The sequence below is a fragment of the Chelonoidis abingdonii genome, chromosome 5 (genome assembly GCF_003597395.2).
Source record: "Chelonoidis abingdonii isolate Lonesome George chromosome 5, CheloAbing_2.0, whole genome shotgun sequence".
Taxonomy (NCBI): Eukaryota; Metazoa; Chordata; order Testudines; family Testudinidae; genus Chelonoidis; species Chelonoidis abingdonii.
Window position 1 is genome coordinate 25,976,378 of NC_133773.1, and position 13,088 is coordinate 25,989,465.

Here is a 13,088-nt window from a genome sequence, read left to right on the forward strand (position 1 = left end):
AATGTCACCTCTGTTTATTACCCCTTTTATTGTGCCCGGAGACTCTCAACTAGTCTGCCTCCCACCTCCTTCTGGACCTCAGAACAAGAGTATATATTCTTGCTCCATAATGCAGCACCGCTTCCCTCTTTACCCTGCCTGTCTTTTCTGAACATGCAGTACCCCTCTATATCGACATGCTAGACATGAGACCTATCCCTACTATATGTGAAGCAAAGGAGTGACATGCTTTCTATTTTAATTTGAAAATATCAGATTTTTTCCTAAAAATAATCCCTATGGCAACTACTCTTGCTGAATGGCAGCATTTTAGAGGGAGCATAATAGGAACACGATGCAGCACTCTCTGTACCTTTCAGCTTCACGTACCTGGTAGGTTACAGCCTGCAGAATTACTTAAAAGGAATGTAGCATGTCCTTATAGGATTAAAACTGGTGCATACTCTGAGGCAATACACTTCTGTTTATTCTGAAAGAAGCTTTGAAGTTGATTTTAGAGTGCTGCTGATGTTGGGATTCTATATGCTCCTTAACAGAACTTGATTTGAAAAACAGATCATGAATAACATTGCCTCACCCACCCTATTTCTTTTTTAATCCTGGGATGTTTTTTCCTTCACAAATTACTGGAACATTGTTACCTTTAGCAACATATAAATATTTGTTTTTAATGTGAAGTGTAAACACCTTTTTATAAAGATGAATGGGATTGTTTGGGGGGATTGGGAATTTGTTACCATTTCTCATGACTTTTTTCTCTCTATTCTTGGCACAGGTACTCTATTCAGCAGGGAAATTACAGTTATCTACAAACATTATGTAATGGCTTTTCCTTTTTTCAAACCATATGCAGATTATAATAATGTGCAGTTCTTTGTCATCTTGAGAAGCCACAGCATGGCAAGTCATTTCAGATCACACAGGTAGTCAGTATGGTCCCCAAAAAATTGCACATTTAAGCCAGAATTTTAGCTGAAAAAACTTGTTGCATATTTTTTACTTTAAAGTTACGATGGTATCACTATATAGAAGATTATCACATTTCCGGGGCGGGGGGAGAGGGTGGGCTGGTGGAAGAGGACAACAAAGCTTACTTTGATGAAAAAAATTCAAGGAGGTGACTAGCTATCCAAATTAGAGATCCATCCTGGGCTAAAACAGCCATGTTGTTTAAGCAAGAAGGGATAGAAAATGTAATTAGGACATATGGCGGTGGTGCGAGTGAATTTTGTCCAGCAATTAAAAATGTACTAAATAAATTAATTCCCTTATCTGTTTGATATCTCTCTAGGTTAGGGTGTAATGGACATTTCCAGATATTCTAGAACATGGACTTAAATCCTCCAGATTCCCTTCACTCGCCAAAGAAAAGCAGTTTGAACTCAGTGATGCAGCCTGTCTGTACAATTAATTGCATGTGTTTTTTATGGAGATGTGCAATGAACAGTAAATGCAGGTTTCCCATTTTCTGTCTAGTAGGCCATTTGCTAGCTTTGACACAATGTGTAATAGGTGTTCTGTAGAGAAAACAGTAGGACTAACTTTGGACAGCTAAGACAAGAGTTGGGATACTGGCATTTAATCGAGTGCTGAATCAATTGAAGTAAAAGTCCCTTCTTTATAGTGGCATATACTTTCAGTAAATACATGTTTCCCATGATACTGCATATGATCTATTGATCTTGTAGGTGCATTATTGCAACAAGTGATTGAGAGTCAGGATTCTTGGGGGTATTCTCAACTATCCTGTTTTCTTGCTAGGTGGCTTTGGGTGAGTCACTACAATGATCTGCCCTTCAGTTTATAAAAAAGTAAAATAATGCCTCCCGACATTGACGTTGCAAATTTACCATGAAAACGTCAGATTAAAAGGCCTCTTTCTTTTTCTCCATCTCTAGTGTAAGATGAACATTCCTATAAGTACAAATCTTTAGTAAAATTGTATGAGCAGTTTATTCAAACATCTGTTTGTATGCAGCACAGTCTTGTTTTGCCTGAGATTCATCTTGAACTACTATGTGGTAAGATTTAATACAATGGAAGATTTATGTCTTTATTAAACCATTCGGGTTTAGAAGTAATGAAACTGAATCAAGGCTATCATATTCCATTTGGATTTGTGAGGCTCCAGGAAAGATGAGGTGCCCCATTTTTTTCATGTTTCTATAACTTCCCCCACTTTGTCATAAGGGATTTGGTATTCTTCAGGGAAATTAACTACACAGATTGCCAGGTCATATGGAGAAGACATTTGCAGACTGATGCTTAAACTTTCCATAACCCCTTCTTTGTACAAATTTGCTCAAGACTGCTGGGAGCTGTTTCTGAAAAGACACTGCTTCTAGGCTAGGAGATGGGGTTAAAACACCATTCATACAGAATGGTGCTAGCAAAATATGCTATTCTGAAGGTGAGGTTTAGTGTGGTTGTCTTTTCAATGAAGATGGTGGTGATGGCTGTTCACATCCAATCTCCAAGTCTGGAACAATGTGGTCAAGCAAATGTATCAATCCGGGATGTTCATTCAAGGCATATTGTATAACATTACTTCTCTGTTGGTTGCTATAAGCATGGAATTAATTTTCACTGAAAACTAAAATCAATTTTCTATAATCTACCCCTGTTCTCCCCAAGTGATGCAATTCCCTATCATGCCTAGAATTATCAAAGAAATTACGAACCTTAGCACAGAACAATATTTTGAACTGAAATTAAGTAGCTATACATTTCTACGCTGATCTTCTCAAAAAGGATGCTTTGATTCCTAACTCACTTGATTAAAATGTAATGGTTTTAATGCAGAAACCTGAGATTTCCGGAAGGCTACCTAAACAGTCACTTAGAAGTACACTTTGCTTGTAGAAAATGACACTTAGCAAGCTGGTTTAACTGCACACACAATAATAAATTGAAAAAAAAATGTATGGTGCACAGTAAAGGAAAGCATGGGATGTATGCCAAGTGGAAGAGAGAACAAATGGTACTGGAAATTGGGGGGGAACGATACAAATCTATCTGAAATTTTCATATTTTAGAAGAATATCTCCTTCAAAGCTCTCATTCATCAAGAAACTTGTCACCTTTCCTAAGAAGTAGGAAGAAAGTAGATTTTTGTTGTTAATTAAAAACAAAAAGCCATGTGCATCCTTGTCAGCTGCTAACAAGATATTTTAATTTAGGTCATTTTCAGTATTTGTGACTCTTACACGACAGTTCCATGCATTCCAAAAAAGCTTCTGAAGCATTAGAAACTTCCATTTCTTCATGGCTCTGAAAATATCTCTAGTTGCTGGAAACGCCAGGGAGCAATAACATGTCTGTCTAAATACAGTTTTGTTTCAGTTCTGTGGAAGTCCGAATGATTTTATTGGCTGCCCCCTGTGGAAAACTGGCGTGTACCAGACTGAGGCATTCCTAGTTACACACGTAATTAGGAAAGCCTAAGTCACGGGTGCTTTGAGTTAGAGTGTTTACAGGTAAATCAACTGGCTGCTTATTTCTGTAATCATAGTTGAGGCAAAACAGCAGTAGATTATTAAAACAGTTAATCCCCACTAAATGACATCCAGTGAAAGGAACATTGTACTGTGTATGTTTTTGGTCACTTCTCCCTGCAGGCTTGTAATACATAATTTCTGGAAGTTGAGTCAAGTCTTGGTAGCTTGTGCAGGGAAGCATGTGAAGTTCTACCTTACATTTACCAGCTTATTAGCATTAAAAGTTATACAAACCCATGACACATTCATACCTCATATAGGGGCACAGCTCATGCTTTTTACAACAAGAAATCAGACTTAAGAATCATCTTCAAAATATGTATCTCTAATGCACATGCAACTTCCAACTGCCAGGCCTGCACTCTTCAGTGGATTCTATAAGCATTTTGAGCTTATTCCTCTTATTTTTCAGTTAAGCTTGTCAGTCTGTCCACTATAAATTTTAGTTTTATTCATATTTCTCAGTATTAAGTTAAGCACCTAAATTAGATAGCAACTTCTGACACGTGTTCAGTTTCGTCTTCATTCTCCTAATTTTAATTTACAGTAAAGATCCAAAAGCAATTTGGGAGAAATATGTACTTGTCTCACACTTCACCTATCGTCATTTTATTCTGTTCCATTCAGGTTTTTAGATCACTCTCAGCTACCATAATTTCTGGGTGCCTTTTAGCAGTATTTTAAGCAACATGACTAACATCTGTCATATGTTTTGTTCTCTTGCTTATCCTCTTCCCTAGGTGAGAACTGTGCATGCAGGATAGTGTTTTGTTCTAGTTAGGGGTTTAGTTGCTCATTTAGTTTTGTTTTCAGTGTACATCCTATTCTGATTTTGCATAGAGAAGACAAGTCTAAGAAGCGTATCTTGCACTTCAAGTGAAAGATTTGTGATGACTCTTAATCCTGGCGGGAGTTAATTACACAGTCTCAGCACAGAAGAGCTTTATCCTTATGGAAGAAATTTTCATTGTGCCAGAGTAGTGGAGAGTCAACTTCTGTCTTAATCTCTAGTTTTAAGTGCCCAGGCTATTGGACAGAGATGTTGAACTTAACTTGATAATAACCATCCTTTTTTTTTTCCCCCTGAACACCAGCTTGTTCACCCATCCAACCTGGAATATCTTTTTTTTTTTAAATTAATTTATTTTCCTTAACTATTAATTATATACCTAAAGGATTTTAGGAGCACTAGTCTCAGAAAGTCAATAGGACTTGTGCTCTAAATCCCCTAGGAACTTTGAAAATTTCTCCCATCGACTTAATAAAGTAAAAAAAATCAGTTCTTAAAAGCAGTATCATCTTTTTTTCAGCCAATGTGGTTTTTGTTATTTCTAGAAATATGTGAAGCTTTCTATTTTGAAAAGGAACAGGAGCTCTATTTTTAAAAAAAAATAAATTAAAAAGGATTAAAATTGGTATAACTTTAAGGCTTTGGCATAGAATTATACAGCTCTTCACCCTGAACATTGTTGGGAGAACTCAGAGGCACTCGTTATAAATCTTGGTTTAAAAAAAAATGGACTTCATCATTGCTATACTCAGTACATTTGTATTTTTAATTAGTACACTGAATAAACAGTTTAGTGTTCTCTTTGTTAGCCTCCACAGCTATTAATTTTTCTTGAATTTCATTAGTACTTTTTTCTGCCTATTGTATTATTTTCTCCAGATCAGACATTTTTACAGATAGTAAGCCTAATTTATTCTTAAAGGAATCAAATCAGACGTCTAAATCTGACATTGCTAGAAGAATATTCTCAAGTGTAACCTTAGTATTAACTGCTGAAATGAAACTTTGTATCGATTATGGCCAAGCATTTGACAATGTTATGCACTGTAGTAGTTTTCTCCCTCTCTCCTCTTTCACCTTGTAACTTTAGTCCCATTTGAGGTCTTCAAATGGGACTAAAGTTACAACGAGAGTGATGTAAAAATCAGACTTCTAAATCAAATGTTGCTAGAAACTTCTCTGAAGATCCCCCAACGCTGCTTTGTTGCTTGTATTTGGGAGGCAGAAATGATTCTGCAGAGGGACAGAATTTATTTCCATGAGGCACAGGATATAAAGCAATAATACTGTAGAAGCCTAGAACTATGTTGACAAAAACAGCAAGGTGGGCCATCTTTACACAGTATACCAAAAAGTTATCAAAATATTAACGTTGTTTTTGAGTTTTGGCTGCCAGGAGTATAAGTGCATTCCTGAAGAAATAGGTGTCTTGCAATGTATGAGCCAACTAGTAATGAATCAAAATAATCATATTTCTGATGCAGAAAGGGGTAATATGAAATTTAGAATGATTCCCTTGCAGTGGAAGTTCCCCTCTAGAGTTTAAAAAATATTGTGTCCCCAGGGAGCAGCACCAGCTCCTATAGAGAGAGAGCAGCAAAGAATCCTGTGGCATCTTATAGACTGACAGACATATTGGAGCATGAGCTTTCGTGGGTGAATACCCACTTCGTCGGATTCACACATGAAAGCTTTTATGCTCCAATACGTCTGCTAGTCTTTAAGGTGCCACAGGACTCTTTGCTGCTTTTACCAGACTAACACGGCTACCCCTCTGATATAGAGACAGACAGAGCATTTCCTGAAATCTCCTTTTTTAGGGGCCCTCAGTGAGTAGCAACAAGTCCTTCATGGGGGAAGGTAAGCTATAACTCCTCCACTCTCTGATACTGTCTGTAGGTGGGGAACCTTCTGATGGAGGCTCTCAGATAGTAGCAGCCTGTCAATTAAATTTTTGACAGTTCTTAGGGCTGGTCTTCGCTATGGGAAGATGGACGCTGCTACAATCGATGCAGCAGGGTTTGACTTAGTGGGTCTAGTGAAGACCCACTAAGTCAACCACAGAGCACACTCCGGTCGACCTCAGTACTCCAGCTCCCTGAGAAGATTAAGGTATGTGGACGGGAGAGCATCTCCTGTTGATGCAGCGAAGTGAAGACGCTGGGGTCAGTTGACTTAAGCTACATCGACTCCAGCTACATTATCCACGTAGCTGGAGTAGCATAACTTAGGTTGACTTATCCTGGTAGTGAAGACACACCCTTAGTATGTAAAGGAATATATTCAACTCCCATCTGTTAGGAACAGACAGAAGGAACAGGAAGAGGTGGCAGAGTTCCATCTCAAGGGCTGCTGAAACCATTGGCTTGGAACTTTTCTCTTGTTAAGTTTCTTCCTTGGTTACATCTGGAGCACAGTATTGTGGACTCTGAGCATTCAAAAATCAGAACATTGGCTTAAAAACGAGATTTTCTTTAAAAAAAAAAAAATTAGTATTGGGCTCTTTTTTTATTTGCTTTTTGGTTTTAAATGAAATCTGGGAGTGTCACTTAATCCCATGACTCCAGGAGCTGAAGCTTTAATAAAAACATCTGAAAATCTGAATCAATGAGTCACAGGCATAATCTATAGCTTCAGATCACTACAATCACAGATATTTAACTTAGGACGGAAATAGCAAAGTGCTTTAGGCATTCCAAATTGCACTTCTGTACATATTTCAAGTTTAGTATGGTTAAAGATGACTTGTATCACTATATAAACAAAAATAAATCAATTGTTGGCCCAACCAAATAATGCAACAGCTGAAAGCGGCTTTAAAGACTGCAATTGTCCACTGGGTTTACGTCTGTCATCTCATACAATTTTTTGTTAAAATAGGATATTATAATACAGCAAGCTGTCATGTTTTCAACATCTGGTGCTTCCACTTTGGGAAGTTGCTTTTTCCATTTTTGAGCCAGATTCTCCAATGGTGTAAGTTGGTTAGAATGAATGCAAGTCAATGGACTGTATTGATAGCCTCTCAGAATCTGGCTCCACCTTGCTAATTTTTTAAAAACAAAGCTGTCTTTGTGCAAAGGAAGTTGTTAATTCAGTAGGATTTTCTTACATGTGCTCTTGTATGAGGGAACATATTTTACTTTAAAGGTGGTTTGTCAGTTGGTGATTGGTTTTTGGAGTGGAGGGAAAAGAAACTGCTTCAATTTTTGTTAATGGAAGAAGAAAATAAGTCTCCTGAGAAGATCCTCAATATATAATGGGGCTCTTGCCTGAGTGGCTGTAATGGTGGGTATATCAAATCAACTTGGAAGTCTAGGAGATGTGTTTTTGAGCACACTCATTCAGGAGGTCCTCAGTCTTCCCTAAATACACAACCCCATTAATCAGTCTCTGACTGAATCATGGACTGAAATCAGAAAGGGATTTATGGGGAACATGAGCACTTGTAAGACTGGTTTCTATATTGACTGAGTTTTTAGGACCAGATGAACGTGGTGTAAAACTACTGGTGTGGGAAAAACTTGGAAGAACCAAGGGAGCAGAAAAACAAATTACTGTCAGCTTTGCTGAATAACTTGCATTTTTTGAGCCCTTTGTGGGAGTAAGTTTACTTATATCTGAGGGGCCTGAGCCAAAACCCATAAAAGTCAATGAAAAGGCTGCCATTGATTTCAGTGCACTTTGGATCACAGCCTAAGTTATTACTATATTAGTACTTGATCTATTTATTTATTTTTTTTAAACAGGGCCGTAACCTCACTTTCCTTTTCTTCGTGAAACCAAAGTTTTTTTGCAGCACCGTTTGTATCATTTGGAGATTCTCCCTGATGTCTTGGTGTAATCAGGTGCTTAGACATTCAAATAACATTTACACCAATAGGTAATCACACACATAGAAAGGGAGGCTACGTTCACAAAACCCAAAAAATATAGGCAATGTCTACACTTACAACACAGCAGTAACAGGAAGGGTTCTTCCATCAGTGTAGTCAACCAACCTTCCCAAGAGGTGATAGCTAGGTCAAAGGAAGAATTCTTCTGTTGACATAGCACTGTCTACATTGGAGGTTAGGTAGTCATAGCTACACATCTCAAGGGTGTGGGTTTTTCACAATACTGAGAGATGTAGCTGTGCCGATACAAGTTTTCAGTATAGACCAGCCCTTAGGCATGTACTGTGTTAATGAATTGCAGACCAAATAACGTCCAAATAAACAAGCATGTCATCAGTGTTTGGACTTCAAATTTCTCATAAACATACAATGAAAACAGAAAATCAAAATCAGTAACAACATTTTAACCGTGACACTGCCTGGAAAAATAATCTGCTGTTTGAAGGTCACTTTGCTTTTGCTGTTACAGGATCTTTCTAAAGAAAGACAAATTGTGGCATTACGGTCAAATGATCACTGAGATTAAATAACAGAAAAAAGTTAGCACTGAAGTATAAAATGTGCTTCATCATAGTATTAGGATGCATGGAATGCAGTATTTAAGAGTCAGTATATGAATGTAAGCAGATACAGACTATGCTCATGCTGTCCTGGGGTATGACAGGATTCCCTATTTCTCCTCCTGTCTTTCTCTGCCGCAGAAAGTGAGGACAGGCTATTATAAAGAGTGATTCCGCCCCCCCCCCCCCCCCCCACACACACACACACTCACCCCACTGGCCTTTACAAATGATTAGACTGCAGAATATGCTTAACTTCTCTGATGGGAATTTCCACAGCATGGGACTGAGTAGTGAAAGTGCCTTTGTCTCCAGTTCCTGAGTTATCCTAGATCACTGTAAACACGAGAACCCAGTGGTCTGGGGAGGGTAGTGAATGGAGAATTGTTAGTCTGGTCCAAGATGTTGAAAAGTTTTAACTATCAGAATGGGGACCTTGAATAAGTTGGACACTGATCAGAAGTCAGTTGTAGAATCCAGGTCATTGTTGTGGTGTGCTCTTGGGATGAGAGACTCTGCTGTACTTTTAAGCGGGCTGGGAGGGGGAGAAGGGCATGCTAGAGTGGCTTTAAGCCTCCTTTGTACTCTCAATGCTGGATTGTTCCAGGGCCTAGAGATACTCTTTGGCATAATTGGGACAGCGCTGAGAGGCTATTAAACTTACAGCAGCCTATCCTGGCTACACTATGGATGGCACCATTGCTCAAAATCTCCACATTGATGCATACTGCTGTCCAGACTGTGACATGGCTTTCACCTTTTTATCCATTCCCTTGACGCTCCATCTATGCCAGGACTTGTGAGAGAGTCATTAGAAGACATCTTTACAACTGTTTTCCACATTGCTTGTCCCAGGAAAATTCTCCCCCAGCTGTCCCTTTATGCCACCCTGGGCCCTTCACCCACCCTAAAGGTGCCAGAGCAGGCCTTCTCCTTAGGCCTCATCTGTGCTATGACAAAATGTGTTCTGAGTTTACTTGGATAACCTGAGGTAAAAGCCTACTGAGGACGAGGCAATTTGTCATTTTCTTGCAAGTTAGCCGGTCAAATTTTAATGCCTTGCAGGAGCCCAGGGTTTAACTCAACCAACTCACTTTTGTAAAAACTACAAATTGGCTTTCTTCACTAGGATTTTGCCTCAAGTTAGGAATAGACCTTTTTTCACAGTGAAAACAAGGCCTGAGTGTCTGATCCTCATCAGTAGATGTGCTACTTGTTGTACTATGTCCTTTTTAATGGTCTTCAAATACACAGACTTTGATACTACAGATCCTTAACACCTCCTTAAAGTCTTCTGTTGAAAGGATGTGTATTCTAAGCTTCTAAAGAATCAGTAATCTATGGATTTTTGCCTCCAACGATTTTTTTGACATACATATTAACGCTATAGAACATGGGGGCTTACTTTTTATGCTTAGTCTGTCACTGCATATACACTACAATCATAAATCAGTCACTATGGCAGCTGATCACAACTATTCTTATAATTAAAGGTTTGTGTAATTCCAATAGCGGCTGTAAGTACAATGAGGTGAATTGAGGATTTGGTTTTAACTTAAGTCTGAATTTCCTTGTATGTGGATTTGTCATAAATCCACAAGAACGGTCTTAGGCACATGAAATATTGACACTTCACTGTCACTAGCAAACAGAAGGTAAGCTCACTAGTTCATAATGAGGGATAGCTCTTGAGAGTATTAAAATTCACTTTTTTTTAATAGGCAAGTCGTCATTGTGCACATGTATTATCTAGTTTTCACTAAAAAGTATCAGGGATTTTTACTACACAAACTTGGTATCATATGCTAATACCATAGCTCTGTTTCAGTACATGGCAGTCCATCCACATGTGCTGTAGAGTTGTAAATTCCCATAGAGAGAAAGTTTATAGGATTTCAAAGGTGTTAGCATTTCTGATTTCAAGGAAGGATGAAATATGGATGTAGTTTTGGCTCTGTTGATGTGTTCTACCATGTCTTTGTGTTACAGAAATAGTTAGTGTTTCTTGCTTTTTGTAGTTCTATTGGTTTACAAAGTGGGACCGCTAAACGCTGAGGACAGAGTGGAGGTTAAGGATAATCTAGGCATGGCCCAATATCTAAACAAATACTTTGCCTCAGTCTTTAATGAGGCTAATGAGAAGCTTAGGGATAATGGTAGGATGACAAATGGGAATGAAGATATGGAGGTAGATATTACCGCATCCGAGGTAGAAGCCAAACTCGAACAGCTTAATGGGACAAAATCGGGGGGCCCAGATAATCTTCATCCAAGAATATTAAAGGAACTGGCACATGAAATTGCAAGCCCATTAGCAAGAATTTTTAATGAATCTGTAAACTCAGGGGTTGTACCGTATGACTGGAGAATTGCTAACATAGTTCCTATATTTTAAGAAAGGGAAAAAAAGTGATCCGGGCAACTACAGGCCTGTCAGTTTGACATCTGTAGTATGCAAGGTCTTGGAAAAAATTTTGAGGAAAAGTAGTTAAGGACATTGAGGTCAATGGTAATTGGGACAAAATACAACAACATGGTTTTACAAAAGGTAGATCGTGCCAAACCAACCTGATCTCCTTCTTTGAGAAGGTAACAGATTTTTTAGACAAAGGAAATGCAGTGGATCTAATTTACCTCGATTCAGTAAGGCATTTGATACGGTTCCACATGGGGAATTATTAGCTAAATTGGAAAAGATGGGGATCAATATGAAAATTGAAAGGTGGATAAGGAACTGGTTAAAGGGGAGACTACAACAGGTCGTACTGAAAGGTGAACTGTCAGGCTGGAGGGGTTACTAGTGGAGTTCCTCAGGGATCGGTTTGGGACCAATCTTATTTAATCTTTTTATTACTGACCTTGGCACAAAAAGTGGGAATGTGCTAATAAAGTTTGCGGATGACACAAAGCTGGGAGGTATTGCCAATACAGAGAAGGACCGGGATATCATACAGGAAGATCTGGATGACCTTGTAAACTGGAGTAATAGTAATAGGATGAAATTTAATAGTGAAAAGTGCAAGGTCATGCATTTAGGGATTAATAACAAGAATTTTTGTTATAAGCTGGGGAGGCATCAGTTGGAAGTAACAGAGGAGGAGAAGGACCTTGGAGTATTGGTTGATCACAGGATGACTATGAGCCTGCCAATGTGATATGGCTGTGAAAAAAGCTAATGTGGTCTTGGGATGCATCAGCGAGGTATTTCATTTCCAGCAAAGATAAGGAGGTGTTAGTACCGTTATACAAGGCACTGGTGAGACCTCATCTGGAATACTGTGTGCAGTTCTGGTCTCCCATGTTTAAGAAGGATGAATTCAAACTGGAACAGGTGCAGAGACAGGCTACTAGAATGATCGGAGGAATGGAAAACCTGTCCTATGAAAGGAGACTCAAAGAGCTTGGCTTGTTTAGCCTAACCAAAAGAAGGTTAAGGGGGGATATGATTTATAAATATATCAGAGGGATAAATATTAGGGAGGAAGAGGAACTATTTAAGCTTAGTACCAATGTGGATACAAGAAAAAATGGATATAAACTGGACACTAGGAAGTTTAGACTTGAAATTAGATGAAGGTTTCTAACCATCAGAGGAGTGAAGTTCTGGAACAGTCTTCCAAGGAGAGTATTGGGGCAAAAGACACATCTGGCTTCAAGACTGAGCTTGATAAATTTGGGGATGGTATAATGGAATAGCCTAATTTTTGGCAATTAATTCGTCTTTGACTGCTAGCGGTAAATATGCCCAATGGCTTGTGATGGGATGTTAGATGGGGTGGGATCTGATTTACTACAGAGAATTCTTTCCTGGGTGTCTGGCTGGTGAGTCTTGCCCACGTGCTTAGGGTTTAGCTGATTGCCATATTTGGGGTTGGGAAGGAATTTTCCTCCAGGGCAGATTGGCAGAAGCCCTGGGGGGTTCGCCTTCCTCTTCAGCATGGGGCACGGGTCATTTGCTGGAAGGTTCTCTGCACCTTGAAGTCTTTAAACCATGATTTGAGGACTTGAATGGCTCAGACACAGGTTTGTTAGAGGAGTGGGTGGGTGGCCTGCATTGTGCAGAAGGTCAGACTAGGTGATCATAATGGTCCCTTCTGACCTTCAAGTCTGATGTCTATTATTTTCATTAGCAAGTACAGCATTATTTTAAAGGTTTCTTATGAAAATATTTTCAAAGATAAATACTAGGGTTTTTAAAACAAGTAACCTTGCACAAATCGTTGAGATGCTTGTGCTTTCAAACAGTTTGTGGAAATCAGAAACGAAGCATTTTCTTCCAGTAGCTTAATTAGTGGGCACTTACAATGCGTGTGAATTCCAATTAATGACAGTTGTCAAAAGGGTA

The 13,088-nt window shown here is 38.8% G+C and overlaps 1 protein-coding gene across 1 annotated transcript in view; it reads left to right on the forward strand.

The window, feature by feature from the left end:
- PDLIM5 (PDZ and LIM domain 5) overlaps positions 1 to 13,088 on the forward strand; it is a 177,863-nt gene that overhangs the window by 131,281 nt on the left and 33,494 nt on the right. The gene's annotated exons all lie outside the window — the stretch shown is intronic.